General features: G+C 46.7%; 2 long non-coding RNA genes across 2 annotated transcripts; one reads left to right on the top strand and one right to left on the bottom strand.

Moving 5' to 3' along the window:
• Nucleotides 1–478: 478 nt before the first annotated feature.
• LOC114230851 (uncharacterized) lies at nucleotides 479–2,178 on the bottom strand. Its single transcript, XR_003616819.2, has 2 exons — nucleotides 1,939–2,178; nucleotides 479–756 (listed from the first exon to the last, which is right to left on the bottom strand). It is a non-coding gene; the product is annotated as an uncharacterized LOC114230851 (long non-coding RNA).
• Nucleotides 2,179–2,305: 127 nt separating this feature from the next.
• On the top strand, nucleotides 2,306–10,889 carry LOC114230852 (uncharacterized). The gene is made up of 3 exons (XR_003616820.2): nucleotides 2,306–2,410; nucleotides 9,676–9,832; nucleotides 10,173–10,889. It is a non-coding gene; the product is annotated as an uncharacterized LOC114230852 (long non-coding RNA).
• The last annotated feature ends 6,382 nt before the right edge of the window (nucleotides 10,890–17,271 follow it).

Genomic DNA, 17,271 nt, shown 5'->3' with positions numbered 1-17,271 from the left:
GCCCACACCGCCTCGATGGAGGTCCCTTCTGCTCCATTCCAGTGACTACCCGCCTCCAAGGCTAAGCCACGCTCAGCATTGTCCCACGTCCGCATCCCAGAGGCAGGAGACGGACAACAAGGCTGCCACCGTTGTTCTTAGCTGCTTCAGACAAACGTCCATTTTTGCCTCCCTTCCCTTATCTTTCTACCTTGGCAGATTGAAAACAGGGAAGGGAACTGAACCCGAAGTTCTCAAACTCCGCGCCAATAAGCCATGATTCTGCTTCTTGTGGATTCATGCATGACGCTGTCTCTGAAGCCATATTTTCATGGCTTTCTAGACTCAGCTCCCTGCTGATAAAGGAGTGGTTTTCATGGTGGGGACTGGAGACCAAGGGGGGGGGGGCATACATTTGGCTGCACCCTTGTTTGTTGATGCATCAAAGGAGTGCAGATTCAGAGCCTGGGAAATTCAGTCCAAGAAGGTCAATGACGACAAAAGGGAAGGCCGTGGCTCTTTATTGGGGGAAAAGACAGCCGCAAAGGAGGGCTGACCGGCTTATCTTGCATTCTGGCACAACCGCAGACCACCAACTCAGACACTTCAAAAGCCCCTGGCTCAGCTCCCCAGCCCTCCTCGAGGTTCCTGCCGAGAGAACATCATAATACATCTCCTCGTTTTCTCCTGCACTTTTGAAGTCAAAGTGTGGTCTGGTTAATTAGATGTTAGTGGGGGCCCAGGAGCGCTGGAATCCAAACTCAATAAATTCCATTTCTGAAAGACAAAGAGGTCAAGTGCATATTAAACTGGAGTGTTCGCAGAGCTCTGCTGGGGCATTTATTCAGCCGGGCTCCGTACGGTTTCGGCGGAGAGAGCGCCAGGCGGCTTGGGGAGGCTGGCTGGGTGCGGAGGCAGGCCTGGAAGTGTGCCCGTCTTCCATTGTGGAAGAAGGTGGGGGGTCGGGGGCGGAAAGTCACTCAAATGTTTTCAACATAAATAGCTCGGGCCCGAAGTCAGAATTTGAGATTTCTGCCAATACCCGACTCCTTGGATGAGACCAGCCCTGTGAACAAACAGCCCAGGCCTTCCCTTCGCCTCCTGCTGAAATCAAACCCACCAGCTTGGGCATCTCCCCAGGGGGCAGGCAGCTCTGGGAAAAGGCCCCCCTCAAGCCTCTCTGAGCCCAGGGGACTCTCCCCATGCCTCTCCCCATGCTCTGCTGTTTCTATAGTTCCCTTGGAGCCACAGCCATAGGATGGGAGGCCCATTATTTAGTCTTCATCTGCCCACTTCCTTGACCTGAACAACAAGGAACCATACCATGCACCAGCTACTCTCCAGCTCAGTGGCTGCTCTGGGAAAACCAATGCCCACCAAACGTCTGTATGGCAAGAGACCTTGTTACTGGCAGTCAAGCCTCCTATAGGGCAGGCCCAGGAGCCAGCGCCCAAGGCCAACCCTCGCCCGACCCCTTCTGAACTAGGACCCCCCCAGGCCTGTATCTAGAACTTCCCGCCTCGAATCATGGGTGACCACCACCTGCTGCCTCTGCCAGGATTCTGACCCACATTCGGCCAATCCTGTAAAACGCAATGGGTGACTTTCTCAGCCTAATCGCTACCCTTGCCGCAAGATCCTAGCAGAACAGGCAGAGTTCAAGGCCAAACCCTAAACCCTGTTGTTCTGTTTTGTCTGTTGTCTTCTTTCTTGTCGTGTGAGTTTTTCTATCATGGAAAATGACCTATTTATTTATTTCCTCTAGATTTGCCTCTTTCTTTTCGTGTGTTTTGGAGGTGCTGGTCACGCTTGAGGTGTCTGCATTTAGAAAATCACTGATCCTGCAGTTTAATTACATTCGGAGGCCAGTAAACATCCCTTGATTTAGGCAGCCTCAGTCTTGTGAGTCATGATTTGGGGATGTGATCATCCAAGTGTTGCTTTACCTTGAAAACTTACCAAACCACCACCGCAGTATCTCCAAGCAAACAAAATGTCATGGTGAGACTGGAACGTGGCTGTCCCTAAAAGCCCCAATTTAAAACATCTTCCCTGACAAAGTCCCCCAGTGCCTGCTGCAGGGCGGGGTGGGCGGGGACCGTCTCTAACTGTGGTTCTCGGGTTCCATTTCTGCAGCCTCAGTCACTCAGCTGCATTGTTCTTCATCTCCACACCACCCCCCACTCCATCTTTCCCAGAGAGCCACTGTTTTGCAAGAGGCCCCCCCTTTTTATTAACTTTACCAGGAGACAGTCCATGATGATGGAAAGAGTTCTGCAGGACCTAGCAACCTAAATTCAAGGCCTGCATTTGCCACCACCTTTGAAAGTCAGAGACCCCGGATCGTCCATCTCTGAGAGCTATTTCGACCTTAACCGCCCAAGCGTCTTCGTTAAGAAATCTGGAGAAACCATTCCCAGTCATCAACAAGGTAGACTCCATCTGCCTGCTTTTTGCTCCCTAAAAATAACTTACCGGGAGCTCCAGAGAAGCCGGGAACCAGAAACTTGGGGGGCAGGAGAGAGGGTCCAGCTCACAGAGCTCCCTTCCCAGTGCAACCCCAAGATCCCACTGACAGCCGGAGGGATGGGACTCAGAAGCCAGGGGAAGGCTCTGCCCACGGGAAAGGCCCCACCCCAGCCCCCTCATGAGGACAGAGCCCACTCTCGGGGTGAGCTGGGCGCTCGGCAGGACTCCACCCAAAAGAGAAGCCTCATCCCAGGAAGATCCGTCCTAAGTTTGATTTTCTAGACTAGAGTTGGGAGAGTCCAGTGTCAGTGTGTATATCATCCTGTCCCCACACAGAACTCCAAGCAGAGAGCCTGCTGCAGGGGCCTTTCTGGGACGGTGTCCCCTGCAGTGTTAACCACCAGGAATAAATGTCAGCGCTCCGTTCTCAGCAGAGCCCAGGGCCCCCCCTTCAGCTCCCATCTGTGCCCCATACCTCTCCTGTTTCCTCATCTACTGTGCCCTGACCTTCTGGATTTGGGGGCCACGTCTGGATTTGGGGGCCACGTCTGTGGGTCAGAGGAGATTGTGTATGGTGGCTAGGGTCCGGGAGCCTGACCTCTAACCCTCTGTATCCCGCCACCATCCACCTGAGCAGGGTCTCCCAGTGAAGATGTGAGCTCAGTGGGCAAAGGTAACAAAGATGTACATGTCAGCCTGGCCAGTGTGGCTCAGTGGTTGAGCATCAACCTATGGACCCTGGGGGTCACAGTTCGATTCCCGGTCGGGGCACATGCCCAAGTTGCACGCTTGATCTTCTCCGGTGTGGGGTGTGCGGAGGCAGCCGATCAATGATTCTCTCTCATCGTTGATGTTTCTATCTCTCTCTCCCTCTCTGAAATGAATAAAAATATTTTTAATAAATTTTTAAAATAACATGTACACTTTAGTTGTCCCACATTTCCTGCAGGCCCCGGATGAAACAAAGATTGGAGAAAATCATTGCAAACGACATCTAATAAAGGACTGGTATCCAAAATATACAAAGAGCTCTTAAAGCTCGACAATAAGACAATGCACAACCCAATTTAAAAATGAGTAGGCAAAGGTCTGAAAAGAGAGCTCACCCAAGAAGGAACACAAATGGCAAATAAACATGCGAAAAGATGCTTAACAGCCTATGTCATCGGGGAACTGCAAAGTAAAATGACCATGAACTACACAGTATGCCTATCAGAATGGCAAAACCCAAAACACTGACAACACCAAAGGCTGACGAGGTTCTGGAGCAACAGGACCGCTCGTTCATTGCTGGTGGGAAATCAAAAGGATGCAGCTACTTTGGAAGAGAGATTGGCAGTTTCTAACAAAACTAAGCCTATTTTAATCAGACGATCCGCCTGTCAAGCTCACTGGTATTTACTGAAATAAGTTGAAAATTTAAATTCACACAAAACCCTGTCCTTGGATGTTTTAGAGAAACGTTACCCATAATTGTCATAACTTGGAAGCAGCAAAGATGTCCTTCAATCGGTGAGTAGATAATGGATAAACAAATCATGGTGTATCCACACAATGGAGTATGATTAGCACTAAAATAAATGAACTATCGAGCCACAAAAAGACATGGAGGAACTTAAATGCCTATTACTAAATGAAAAAAAAGGCAATCTGAAAGGCTTCTTACTGTGTGATTCTGACTACAAGACATTCTGAAAAAGGCAAAACTATGAAGACAGTAAAAAGATCAGTGTTTGCCAGGGATTTGGGGGAGAGAGGGATGAGAGGGATGGATGAACAGGTGGAATAGAACAAATTGGGAGGGTGGCGAAAGTGCCCTGTAGGATACCATAATGAAGTAGACAGATAAACAGAGAATAAATATAAATAATACATTTGTCAAAACCCATGAAATGTACAACACAAAGAGGGAAACCTAATGTAAGCTATACTCTTTGGGTGTTACAAACACTTCAGTGTAGGTTCACCAATGGTAACAAGTGTACCGCTCTGATGCAAGATGTTAAAGATAGCAGAAGCTGGAAGGTGTGGGTTAAGGAAACTAGAACCCTCTGTACTCTCCACTCAATTTTTCTTTAAATCTAAAACTGCTCAAAAAACACAGTCTATTAATTATGCATTCATTGGTTGGTTCTTGTTTGTGCCCTGACTGGGGATCAAATCTACAACCTTGGCATATCGGGACGATGCTCTAACTAACTGAGCTACCTGGCCAGGGCCTCTATTAATTACAATAAATAAAGCCTCAGTGACCTATGGGATAAATAATTAGAGGGCCAAAAGAAGAGAAAAGAGAGATTGAGTCAAAAAAGACACACCTAAAAACGTAGCAATGCCAAAGAATTCCAAATCAATGAAAAATACCAGTCCACAGATGGAAGACGCTAAAAAAAAAAAAAAAAAGAGGCTAAACTTAATGAAAGCCATACCTAAACACATCACAATCAAACAGCTAAAAAGCAAAGAGAAAGAGAAAAATCTTTAACAGAGCAAGAGGGTGGGGGGACACATTCCAAAGAAGGAAATGATATGACTGACCGTTGACCCCTCAGCAGCAACAAGGCAAACCTGGAAACACGGAACAACATTAAAGTGAGGGGAGACGAAGCCTGTCCGCTGCACTTCCAAATCCAGTGAACGCGGTTTTCAAAAGGAAGGTGAAATAAATGTTTTTAAATAAAATTAAGAAAATTTGCCACCCATAGACTTGAACTCTGAATTTTTTTTTTTCTTTAGGAAGTTAGTCAAGCTGAGGAAAATGGTACCAGATGAAAACTCAGACCTACAAGAAGGAATTCTAATCACCAGAAACAGTAACTATGTAGCTAAGTATAAAATACTTTTTTCTCATTTCTTAATTTATCTAAAAGTTGATTGACAGTTTTAAAAAATGACAACAATGTATTTCAGGGGCTAAAACATATGTAAAAGTAAGTGTATGAAAACAATAGTACAGAATAGGAGGAACATGTAGATACTACTACAAGATTCTTTTTAAAATATATATATATTTTTTTATTGATTTCAGAGAGGAAGGGAGAGAGAGAAATGAACATCAATAATGAGAGAGAATCATTGATTGGCTGCCTCCGACACCCCCCCACTGGGGACCATGCCCACAACCAGGGCATGTGCCCTGACCAGGAATCGAACTGTGACTCCTGGTTCATAGGCTGATGTGCAACCACTGAGCCACACCAGCCAGGCACTACTACAAGGTTCTTAATCAATAAGTGACTGTTCTATAAGTGATATAATATTAGCAAATACGGATAGATAAAAATCCAATCCAAAAGATAAAATGTAATATCCAAAAATGCCTATTTAATCCAAAAGGGGGCAGGAAAGGAAGAAAAAGAACAAAGGAGGTAAACAGAAAATGAATAGAAAGATGGTAAGTTTAAACACAACCATATAATTAATTATGTTAAAAGCAAAAGCAGAGATTTTCAGATTAGATTTTTTTTAGGCAAAATCCAGTTATATATGGTTTAAAAGAGATTCACTTTAAATATAAAGAAAAAGATAAAGGACAAATTAAAAATGAAAAAATACCATGCAACAACACAAATTTATCAATATCAGAAATGAAATAGAGGACATCGCTAACTACATTACAACAGTAAAAGGATAATAAGGGAACATTCTAAACAATTTTATGCCACTAAATTTGATAATTTAATAAAACTGACAAATGGTTTGAAAATACAAACTATCAAAACTGACACAAGAAACAGAATATATAAACAGCCTTAATCCTATTTTAATAATAGAATTTATTATTGAAAACCTTCCCACAAAGAAAACTCCAGATCCATGCTTCACTGCTGAATTACATAAAGTCATTTAAGAAAAAAAAATGTCAATTCCACATCAACTCTTCCAAAAAATAAAAATAAAAATAAACACAGAGAAAAAATTCATTTTACAGGGCCAACATGACTGTGATGCTAAAACCATACCAAAGGGAGATTACAAGGGGAATAAAACAACAAAAACAGAACAATGCCCATGAACACAGATACTAAAGTCCTTAATAAAATGTTAGCAAATTGAATATAGATATATATATATATATGAATATATATAGATATATATTTACACACACACATCCTATATAATAAAAGGCTAATATGCAAATTGTCCCCTCAACCAGGAGTTTGACCAGGGGGCAGGGCCACCAGCCAACTGTCCTCACCACTATCAGGGCTGGCTCGCTGGACCCCACCCATGCACAAATTCGTGCACCGGGCCTCTAGTATATATAGAATAACACATACTTATCTCTATATATAAATAATAAGTAGGATTCATTGCAGGATTCCAAGATTGGTATAACATTCAAATATCAATCAGTGTAATTCAGCATAATAGTAGATTAAGGAGAAATAGCATTATGAGCATCTCAATAGATGCAGAAAAAGTATTTGACGAAATCCAACACATATTCATGATAAAAATAAGCTTAGCAAACTTAAATGAGCCTTCCTCAATCTGATCAAGGGTATCAATAGTAAACTTACAGCTAATGCCATCCTTAACAGTAAGAGACTGAAGACTCTCTCCCCAGGATGGAGAAGGGGGCAAAGATGCCTACTCTCACCATGACAACATTTTGTTGGATGTCCTAACCAGTGCACCAAAGCAGGGAAAAGACTAAAGGAGTATACGGATTGGAAAAGAAGGAGTAAAGCTCTTTATGTGCAGGCAATATAATCACATATACAGGAAATCCTACGGAAGCTACCAAAATAATAACAACAACAATAACAGAACTGAAAAGTGAGCTCAGCAAAGCAGCAAGATACAGGCTCAACATACAACAATTGATTTTATTTCCATTCTCTAGCAGCAAGCAATTGGAAATTGTAATTTTGAAAGTTCTGTTTATAATAGCATCAAAAAACATAAAATACTTAGGGATAAATTTAACAAAATATATGCAAGAGCTGTAACCAAAACTTCCATGACAGCCAGAATAAAACAATTTTGGAAAGAAAAAAAATTGAAGGACTTAAACTACCTGATTTCAAAACCTACTCTAAAGCTACAGAAATCAAGAAAGTATGGTTTTAAGGTCAGGTTACACATAGCTGGAACATGCATTCTGCATTTCATGAGGACCATGGAAAAGTACAGAACATTACGAGTCGTTAGGAAAATGAATTAAAACTATAAGTAATCTGAACTCTCACACATTGCTGGAGGGAATGCAAAATGTGTACAAAATGCTATCAGTTTCTTGTAAAGTTAAGCATTTGCCTACCCTTTGACCTAGCAATTCTACTTCCAGGTATTTATTCAAGACAAACAAAAATTTACATCCACAAAAAAAAGACTTGTCAAAGAATGTCTATGGAGCTTATTCATAAGACCCAATGCAAATGTGGATCAACAGAAGAATGGATAAACAAATCATGCTGTATTCATACACTGGAGTACTACACAGCAGTAAAAAAGGAACAAATTACTGACAGCAAAGTAAATTAATCTCAAAGCCACTGTGATGAGAAAAGAAGCCACACACAAAAGAGTAACACTACACAATTCATTTACGTAATGTTCCAGAACAGGGAACGCTAACCTGTGGTGAGAGACATGAGGAGAGTGGTTGCTATTAGTAGAGGGGTGACAGGGAATGATTAGAGCAGCGGTTCTCAGCCTTTCTAATGCCGTGACCCTTCAATACAGCTCCTCATGTTGTGGTGACCCCCAACCATGAAATTATTTTTGTTGCTACTTCATAACTGTAATTTTGCTACTGTATATGAATCGTAATGTAAATATCTGTGTTTTCTGATGGTCTTAAGCGACCCTGCTAGTGGTTCTCAACCTGTGGGTCATGACCCACAGGTTGAGAACCACTGCTGTAGAGCCTAAGACCATCAGAAATCACAGATATTTACATTATGATTCATGAACAGTAGCAAAATTACAGTTATGAAGTAGCAACGAAAATAATTTCATGGTTGGGGGTCACCACAACATGAGGAACTGTATTAAAGGGTCGCGGCATTAGAAAGGTTGAGAAATACTGGATTAGAGGGACACAAAGCAGACTTCTGGGGTGATGGGAGGTTCTATATCTTGAGTGGGGCGTGGGTTACATGGAAGTAAGCATTTGCCAAAACTGGTCAGACTGTACAGTTATGACTGTGCACACCCATACTGAACTGACCACTCGCTATATAAATTATACTTCAATTATTAAACGTTTTTAAAAGGATGATGAGTTCACCATGTCCTGCGAAACAACATGGAAAGGGCTCCCCAACTTCATTCTTCTCCTTGCATTACCCTCAGCTCCAATGGACCCCTTGCTTGGTTTTTTTTAAATGAGAGTTTCACCCACGTGCTTCTGTCACCTAACTCTATCCCAGGTCATAGCTGCACAACCTTCCACCGCGTGGACAAACCGCATTTTACCCACTTCTCTCCCCCGCAGTGAGAGGCTGCCAGGCTCTCGCCGGTTTTTGTCGTTATAAACAATGCTGCAGAGACTCCCTTAATCATATATCTCATCTCCCGGGTGCTTTTGTTTCTACAGGAGAATTTCCCAAAGTGGGGCTGGTGAATAAAAAAGACAAGTGTGTTATTTGTTTTAATAGATGTTGCAGATTACATTCCACAAAAAAAGGCTGTAGGAATCTCATTTAGTGTTCGGCCTGATATATTTAAAGTTTCTGCAGACTGCCTTCAGACATGAAAATAAATGATGAACATGGCATAATAATCATTTTAGGCAATTCATCTGTGCTTTGAAGGGGGAAAATTCAGCCACATATCTAAGACCGCAAATAACCAAGTTATTCTGTCTAAATATATCCGGAGAGGCAGGATATCAGAGTGGTTAAAACGAAATCATTCCTGCCTATGTGACTGTCCAAGCCCGTTGTAATTCTTCTCAGTAACCTTGAAGGAGCTACTTGGGCCCAGCTGGTGTGGCTCAGTGGTGGAGCCTCGACCCATGAACCAGAAGGTCAAGATTCAATTCTGGTCAGGGCACATGCCCGGGTTGCAGGCCGGGGCATGCAGGGGGCAGCTGATAGATGATGTTTATCTCTCATCATTAATGTTTCTATCCCTTTCTCCTTCTCCTTTCTTCTTTCTGAAGTCAATTTAAAAAAAAAATTAATATATAGAAGAAGCTACTTGACCTGTGAACCTGAGTTTCCTCTAAGCAAAAATCCTATATAATAAAAGGCTAATATGCAAATTGTCCCACAGGAGGGAGTTCGGCCAACCAGGAGTTAGACATGCGCTGACCACAAGGGGGCGACACGGAACATGGCAGGTGTTGGCACTGGCAGTGGGCAGCAGTGGAGGGGCTGCCGGCCCTGATAGGACCCAACAAGAGCGGGACTGCGGTGGAATGGTGGAGCAGGTGAGCGGACAGCACCAGGCCAAGGCAGGTGCAAAGGAAGGCCCCGGCCAGTGTCAGTGGCAGCAGCAAATGGGGGAAGGGAGGCCCTGACCGGCAGCCGGCAGCCACTAGGGACCCTACCTGTGCACAAATTTCATGTACTGGGCCTCTAGTATACATAATAATAGTGCCTGCATCACGGAAAATAAAGGTAATGTGAAGAACCTGGTGCCTGGAGGATTGAAGGGTCTGACACATGCAGAGGTCTGTTAGTTAGTTGTTATTGGTCAAGCGGCTTCCTTCTCTGGGTCCCCGTTTCCTTGTGTATAAAATGAGCACAATAACACCATCTGTCTCATAGGGCACGTGAGGCGATTAGAACAATGATTGTCTCCTATGAGGCTCTCAGCAGAAGTAGCTGACATCGCTGTTGAAACGCAACGCTCACCTGCAGGAACTAAGTGCATGCAACGGCAAAGATGGAAATGCCGTGTGGATGGCCCGCCCCCTCTGGCAGTCAGGAGAAAGCCACGTTCCTCCCAGGCCTGTTGAGGATACTGGATTCTTGGAAGGCCGCGCAAACCTTCCAGCATGCGGAAAGGAATCGATAAGCACCCTCGGAAGGTTTGCTTCCCTCCGTGGCCAGTGATGCACATTTATCTCTGCCTGCAGCTGAGGGGCTCTGAGCATTGGGAGCGGCTCACCTAGCAGTGGCCTCTCCCCGCAGGCTGCATGTGGAATCAGAACAAAGGAGGGTGGCTGCTCCTAGAAAGCACTGGATCCAGCTGCGGGTGCGCCTCGCCAAGGCTCCCACGTCCACGCTTCTAGTGTGCAAACACCCAGATGGCCAGGGAGGGGACCACCCACTGATGGAAAATGGCTGCCTCCCCCTCAGAGGGGATTTCTGGCCATGTCTGCCTCCCTCCCCCCCGCCCCCCAAGCACTGGGCCAATCCCCTCACTTACAGCAGCCCCTCCTTTCCATCTAATGGGAGAGTGGGGTAAGACAGGCGGCATTCATCTCATAGACCCACTGGCCACAAGGAAGTTAGAATTTGATTGCAGGGCTCAAATAAAACACTGTGATCTTTGTTTGGTGTTTGAAGCCAAAGTCCACCATGCAGTATCTACTAGTCTATACTAACAAAAGGGTAATATGCTAATTAGACCAGACATCTTCCAGATGACCTTCTGGACGCCCTTCTGGACAAAGCCATGGTGGCAGGGCCAAGGCAGAGGCAGTTAAGAGCAATCAGGCTGGCAGAGGAGAGCAGTTACGGGGATCAGGCTGGCAGAGTGGTTAGGGGGGATCAGGCAGGCAGGCAGGTGAGCGGTTAGAAGCCAGCAGTCCCAGATTGCGAGAGTGATGTCCGACTGCCAATTTAGGCCCGATCCGGGCCTAAACCGGCAGTTGGACATCCCCCGAGTGGTCCTGGATTGGAGAGGGTGCAGGCCAGGCTGAGGGACTACCCCCCCATTCACGAATTTCATGCAACAGGCCTCTAGTCTACACTAATAAAAGAGTAAGATGCAAATTGACCGAACCTTTACGATGCCCACCAGCCAATCGGGAGTATTCAAAGTAACCCAATAAAGATGGCGGGTTAATTTGCATACGCAGGTGCCAAGCGGCCAGGGGCGGGATGGGGTGGGATGCTTGCGTCGTTGCCATGGTGATGACACAGACGTTCCGCACCATTCCAGCTTCTCTGGGCCTCTGGGCACCATGGGAAGGCGGAAAGGCAACTCCAGGCCGGAGCAAAGGTGGTGCCGGCAGCCAGGGTAAGGAAGGCCCATTCTTGCACGAATCTTCGTGCATCAGGCCTCTAGAGTGTGTGTGTGTGTGTGTGTGTGTGTGTGTGTGTGTGTGTGTAAAACCCTAAGTGATCAGTGGCCCATTCAACTGGTTGCTATGATGCACACTGACCACCAGGGGGCAGAGCCTCAATGCAGGAGCTGCCCCCTGGTGGTCAGTGCACTCCCACAGAGGGAGCACAGCTCAGCTGACCAATGGGCACCAGACACCCAGGCTCACGGTTGGCGAGTGCAACTGCAACAACTGTAGCAGCACGAGCCTCTCCAGCCTCCACAGCAGCACTACCAAGAGGTGGCAGCGGCAGGCACAGAGGGGCTGGGACGAGCGGAAGTGGCGCAGCCCCTCTCCTTCCCACAACCTTCCCACCCACACTCCAGTTCCTCCCCCGCTGCCTGCTGCTTTGTGCACTGGCCTGCAGGGATCGGGCTGAAACCAGCAGTGCAACATCCCCTGAGGGGTCCTGGATTGTGAGAGGGCACAGCCCAGGCTGAGAGATTCGTGCACCAGGCCTCTAGTAAACCAATAAATAAAATGAAACACAGGTACATCCCCATGTGTTTCATCTGATGTCAAGCCCAGATTACCTGTAAAGGCTCATAAACACACAAGTGAATTGCTCATTGATAAGAGGCTGAATGATTAAAAGAGGTTTTTAACCGTTATCCCAGGCTCCTCCTTCCACCACCCTCACGGAAAAACTCAGCCTAGTTATCTCTTATTCCATCTCCCTGAAAGGAACCTGCATAGAGTAAGTGTTGGCAAACATTGACAGGTGAGTGGATGAGTTAGATCAGTGGTCAGCAAACTCATTAGTCAACAGAGCAGCAAACCGAGGCTCTCGAGCCACATGTGGCTTGCGAGCTGCAGTTTGCCAACCACTGAGTTAGATAATTGAATGAATGACTAGCAAACAGAAAAGGCCTAGATAATTAGGAGAAATGATGAAGCTAGATGATAGGAAGGAAGGAAGGAAGGAAGGAAGGAAGGAAGGAAGGAAGGAAGGAAGGAAGGAAGGAAGGAAGGAAGGAAAAAAGGAAGGAGGGAGGGAGGGAAGGAAAAATGGGAGGAAGGAAGGGGAGAAAGAAGGAAAAGAATGATGGATAACACAGATTTCTTAGGGCTTTACTACTTTCCCTCTGAACTCCAAATGTTTCATCCATTCTACGTTCTAGAAAGGGGGAAAAAATGTTATTTTTGTCTTGGGTAAAAATTGGTAGAATTTTTCTGGCAAAGGCAATGGGGCATGGCTAGCTGACACAATTCCTTTTCTCTGCATGAAACCTGCTCTGGCAAATCTCAATGCGGCTCCTGAAGACAGAAGACCCAGGAGAAGCCAGGCTGGGCCTCGGGACACACAGTGAGGTTTCACAACGGTAGCCAGCACTTCCCTAGAAAAGTCCCCCACAGTCCCACACGCTGCACATCAGGGGCAAACCACTCAGGAATCTTCAAATATTTATTGGGGTTCCTGCCAAGCCATGCTCGCTGGCGACCAGCTCTGGCCGGCTCCGTGCTGAAGTCAGGGCTGCTAATTGAACTCAGACAGTCATGTGCCATTTCTTGCCAGCTGCTCTCAAACATGGGCGTTCACTGGAGGGTCCTGGCTGCCTGTAATTCTCTCCTCACAAGACTTAGGAGCCTCTGATTCTAACAACATCCCTCAGCAGGCCCCACAAATGCCCCAGACAGGAATGCTAACACCAAGAAGAGAACGTGATTTCCACTCTACCCTCACCCACCCCTCCTTCAGCCCAGTCCCAGACACTCGGGCACAGATAACTGGGAAGAGATGGATGCCGGATGATAAATGTCACTGGTCCCATTAACCCGCCAGGTCCCTCTGCAGAGTCCTCTGTTCTGAGATGGATGGTTGGCACCGTGTTCATAATAATGACCATCAAACCTTAGCATTTGTTTAACATTTTACAATTTAAGGGAGCTTATGTGACCTGCACGGCTCCATGAAGTAAGTACGACAGTGTAATTGTCATACAGTTGTAGAGATAAGAAAACTGAGACCCCGGGAGGTGACACGATGGGCTGGCCAAAGATTGCCACGTGTGTATTTATTTTTATATCTAATACAGTGGTCAGCAAACTGCGGCTCGCGAGCCATATGCGGCTCTTTGGCCCCTTGAGTTTTTAGCAAAGGCCAGCTTAGGAGTACCCTAATTAAGTTAATAACAATGTACCTACCTATATAGTTTAAATTTAAAAAATTTGGCTCTCAAAAGAAATTTCAATCATTGTACTGTTGATATTTGGCTCTGTTGACTAATGAGTTTGCTGACCACTGGTCTAATAAGTTATTGCAGTCTCTCTAATATGAATTAAAAAATCCCAGGTTTGGGGAGTCAGACTGATCTAGCCAGCGGTTTACTTTTTTAAAAAAATAAATATATATATTTTTTTTATTTATTATTTTTTTTTTTTACAGAGAGGAAGGGAGAGGGATAGAGAGTTAGAAACATCAATGAGAGAGAAACATCGATCAGCTGCCTCCTGCACACCCCCTCCTGGGGATGTGCCCACAACCAAGGTACACGCCCTTGACCGGAATCGAACCTGGGACCCTTCAGTCCGCAGGCTGACGCTCTATCCACTGAGCCAAACCAGTCAGGGCAACCAGCAGTTTACTTTTGGTGCCTTTTTATACATGGAGCGGGGAGTTGCCTCCAAATACATCCTTGGGGAAAAGACCACCCCCCTTGCCCTTCCAACAAAGGCAGACCTATGTTCTGTATAAAATGGAACTTCGGGGCCTTTGAATGAAACTAGTCCTTTCCCCACGAACCTCTCAGGGAGTCCACAGGGAGAGACAGACCTCTGAGCCATACAACGTGACGAGCACCTCGGAGGGAAACAGCGGGGAAGGCTGCAGAGAGGAGGGTACAGGCGAGCAGGCTCCCCTGTAGATAAGTAGGGCTTGACCAGGAGGTCAAAGTAATCAAAAGACATTCCAGGTGGAGGGAACGGCAGTTGAAAAGACAGAGACTCTGAGAATCTCAGAGCCAAACCCAGAGCTCGCCTCCGGAGGAATTCTCTTTTATGGCTGGTTTGAGACATAACTGAAATAGTTCCCCGCGTTTTTCGGTCACGGGTCCCGTTTGGGGTTGACCCAGTTAAGGCTACAATGGTAACACCAGGGGAAAGAAAAGGCCTAGGGAACGATGCCACGGCGACGGGAAGGAGTCGGTCAGGTTCTGGGAACAGTGAGGAAGCCGGCCAAGTTGCGTTGGTTAATTCAAACCACCTTTGTACCCTATGAAGACGGAGAACTAAGCCAAGCCAGTGGCCTGGCATGGGAGAGACCATGGTGGCAGCCTTTCAAAAATAAAGTGTGACTTTGCTGACACGCTATCTTTTTTCTTCTGGGGCTCATGTAGGAGGAAGGGATACCGTCGTAGGCCCTTTGGGCTGCTATCACAACACCACAGGCTGGGTGTCCTATGAACAACAGAAATCTATTTCTCACAGTTCTCACGGCCAGACGTCCAAGATCAAGGCGCCGGCCCATTCGGTGTCTGGTGAGACCTCCCCTCCTGGTTCATAGTGTCCTCACATGGCAGAAGTGGCAGGGAAGCTCTGTGGGGCCTCTTTTATTTTATTTTTACATATTTTTATTGATTTCAGAGTGGAAGAGAGAGAGGGAGAGGGAGGGAGAGGGGGAGAGAGAGGGAGAGAGAGAGAGAGAGAGAGAGAGAGAGAGAGAGAGAGAAACATCAATGATGAGAATCATTGTTCAGCTGCCTCCTGCATGCCCCCTACTGGGGATCAAGCCCACAACCCAGGCATGTGCCCTGACCAGAAACTGAACCGTGTTCACAGGTCAACACTCAACAACCGAGCCACACCAGCCGGGCGGGCTGCCTTGCTCTTATTGGAGCGCTTTGAGAGGCCACATGCGCCTCATTGTAAGCCCCTTCTACTCGTTTCTTGAGGCTGCTCTACAAAGTACCAAACACCGGGTGGCTTTCAACAACAGAAGTTCATTATCTCACAGCTCTGGAGGCTAAAAACCCAAAATCAGGGTCGTGGTGAGCCCTGCTCGCTCTGATGATGCTACGGGAGGGTCCCTCTCGTCTCTTCCAGCCTCCAATGTCTGCCAGTCACATGGCTATCTTCTCCCTGTGTGTCTCCATCCCCTCTGCCCCCTGGGCATGTCTGACTCCGGGTCCAAATTTCCCCTTTGCATAGGGACACCAGTCATACTGGATGAGGGCCCACCCTCATGACCTTATTTTAACTTATGACTTCTGCAAAGATGCCATTTCCAAAGAAGGTCACACTCTGAAGCAATGAGGGTTAGGATAGCAACATACATTTGAGGGGGGTGGAGGGACGTAATTTAACCCTTAACATACCTCAGTTCTCAGGGTATGACAGCAAAGTTCAATTGATTCGCTGGCTCCCACCTATCCCCAGATCTGAAAATAATTACATCCACAAGTCCCTACAGGGCTGGAGATCGGCGGCACCCATGGTGGACACACACCTGCCCCCAGCCCTGCCCCCAGCCCTGCCCCTCGCCCCATCCAAGCTCCATTGCTACTGTGCTTCCCACCGAATCTCTGTGAGATGCAAAGAGGCTTCTTCCTGGCCACTCGCCAACGTCACTCATTCCCACTTGTTTCCGGCTTCTGGCTCAGCACTAACAGCCCCGCGCCGCTGTCATAATCAGCTCTTTGTCCGCTGCTTCCGGTGGGGTGTTTACATGCAGCTGGGGACATGCTATTGTGTGCTTACGAAGAAAATCTTAAGTCTTCTTAATTAACTACTACCCTCCCACATGGAAGCCGAGGCGCATCCACTTCACCTCCCTTTACCCCCACAGATGTGTCTGAGGTAAGGGGGTGGGGACTTCAGAACAAGACGGTAGAGTTTGTACTGCTCCTCTAAGCACTTTCCTATCTGCCATGTCTTGAAGATAAGCAGGAGGGCGGGAGTCCCCATTGGGCAGACAGGAAAACTGGGGTCAACCTCTGTGGTTAAGGAATTGGTAAGTGTCCTCTTAGGCCAAGCCTCGTTCTGTTTTGTCACAGCTCTCCTGTCCACCAGGCTGAGAGAAAACTCATTCTTTAAACAAACGCTGAGCAAAGATGGCATCTAACTTCGGAGATGGCCCACATTCCTCCAGCCACACTGAGCTTTCGTCGGGAGGAATGCCCTAGGTCCCATTGTGCCCCTGGGCCTTTGCACTTGCTATTCCTGCTACCTGGAATGCTCCTCCGGCCAGTGTTCCTCCTTCCAGTGTCAGCTCGTGAATCATAGCCTCAGAGAAGTAGTTCTCCCTTTTTAACTTTACTGAGGAATGATGGATCAACTTTATTAATATATCCATCCCCTCACACCCATCCGTCACAAAGCATATCAGCATATTAAACCCGGAACTCACACCATAATTAGAAATAGGCACCCACCCACTATAGCTGGCCAAAATTGCGCATGACATTTAGGAATAAGCCCAGTAGCCCAAAGTGGAGGCAACGTGGGGTCTTGGAAAGAAGAGAAACTTGACCTGGCTCTTCGGGAGGGACCAATGCTTCTCATACTTCATTCAGCATGGACTCACCTGAGCAGGGAGGAGGGCGTGTCCTGTAATATGTAGGCTGATTCTCTAGTTCTAAGGTGGGGCCCGGGATCCT

Source organism: Eptesicus fuscus, chromosome 21, assembly GCF_027574615.1.
Source record: "Eptesicus fuscus isolate TK198812 chromosome 21, DD_ASM_mEF_20220401, whole genome shotgun sequence".
NCBI lineage: Eukaryota > Metazoa > Chordata > Mammalia > Chiroptera > Vespertilionidae > Eptesicus > Eptesicus fuscus.
This window is presented reverse-complemented; position numbering and strand designations above follow the sequence as displayed.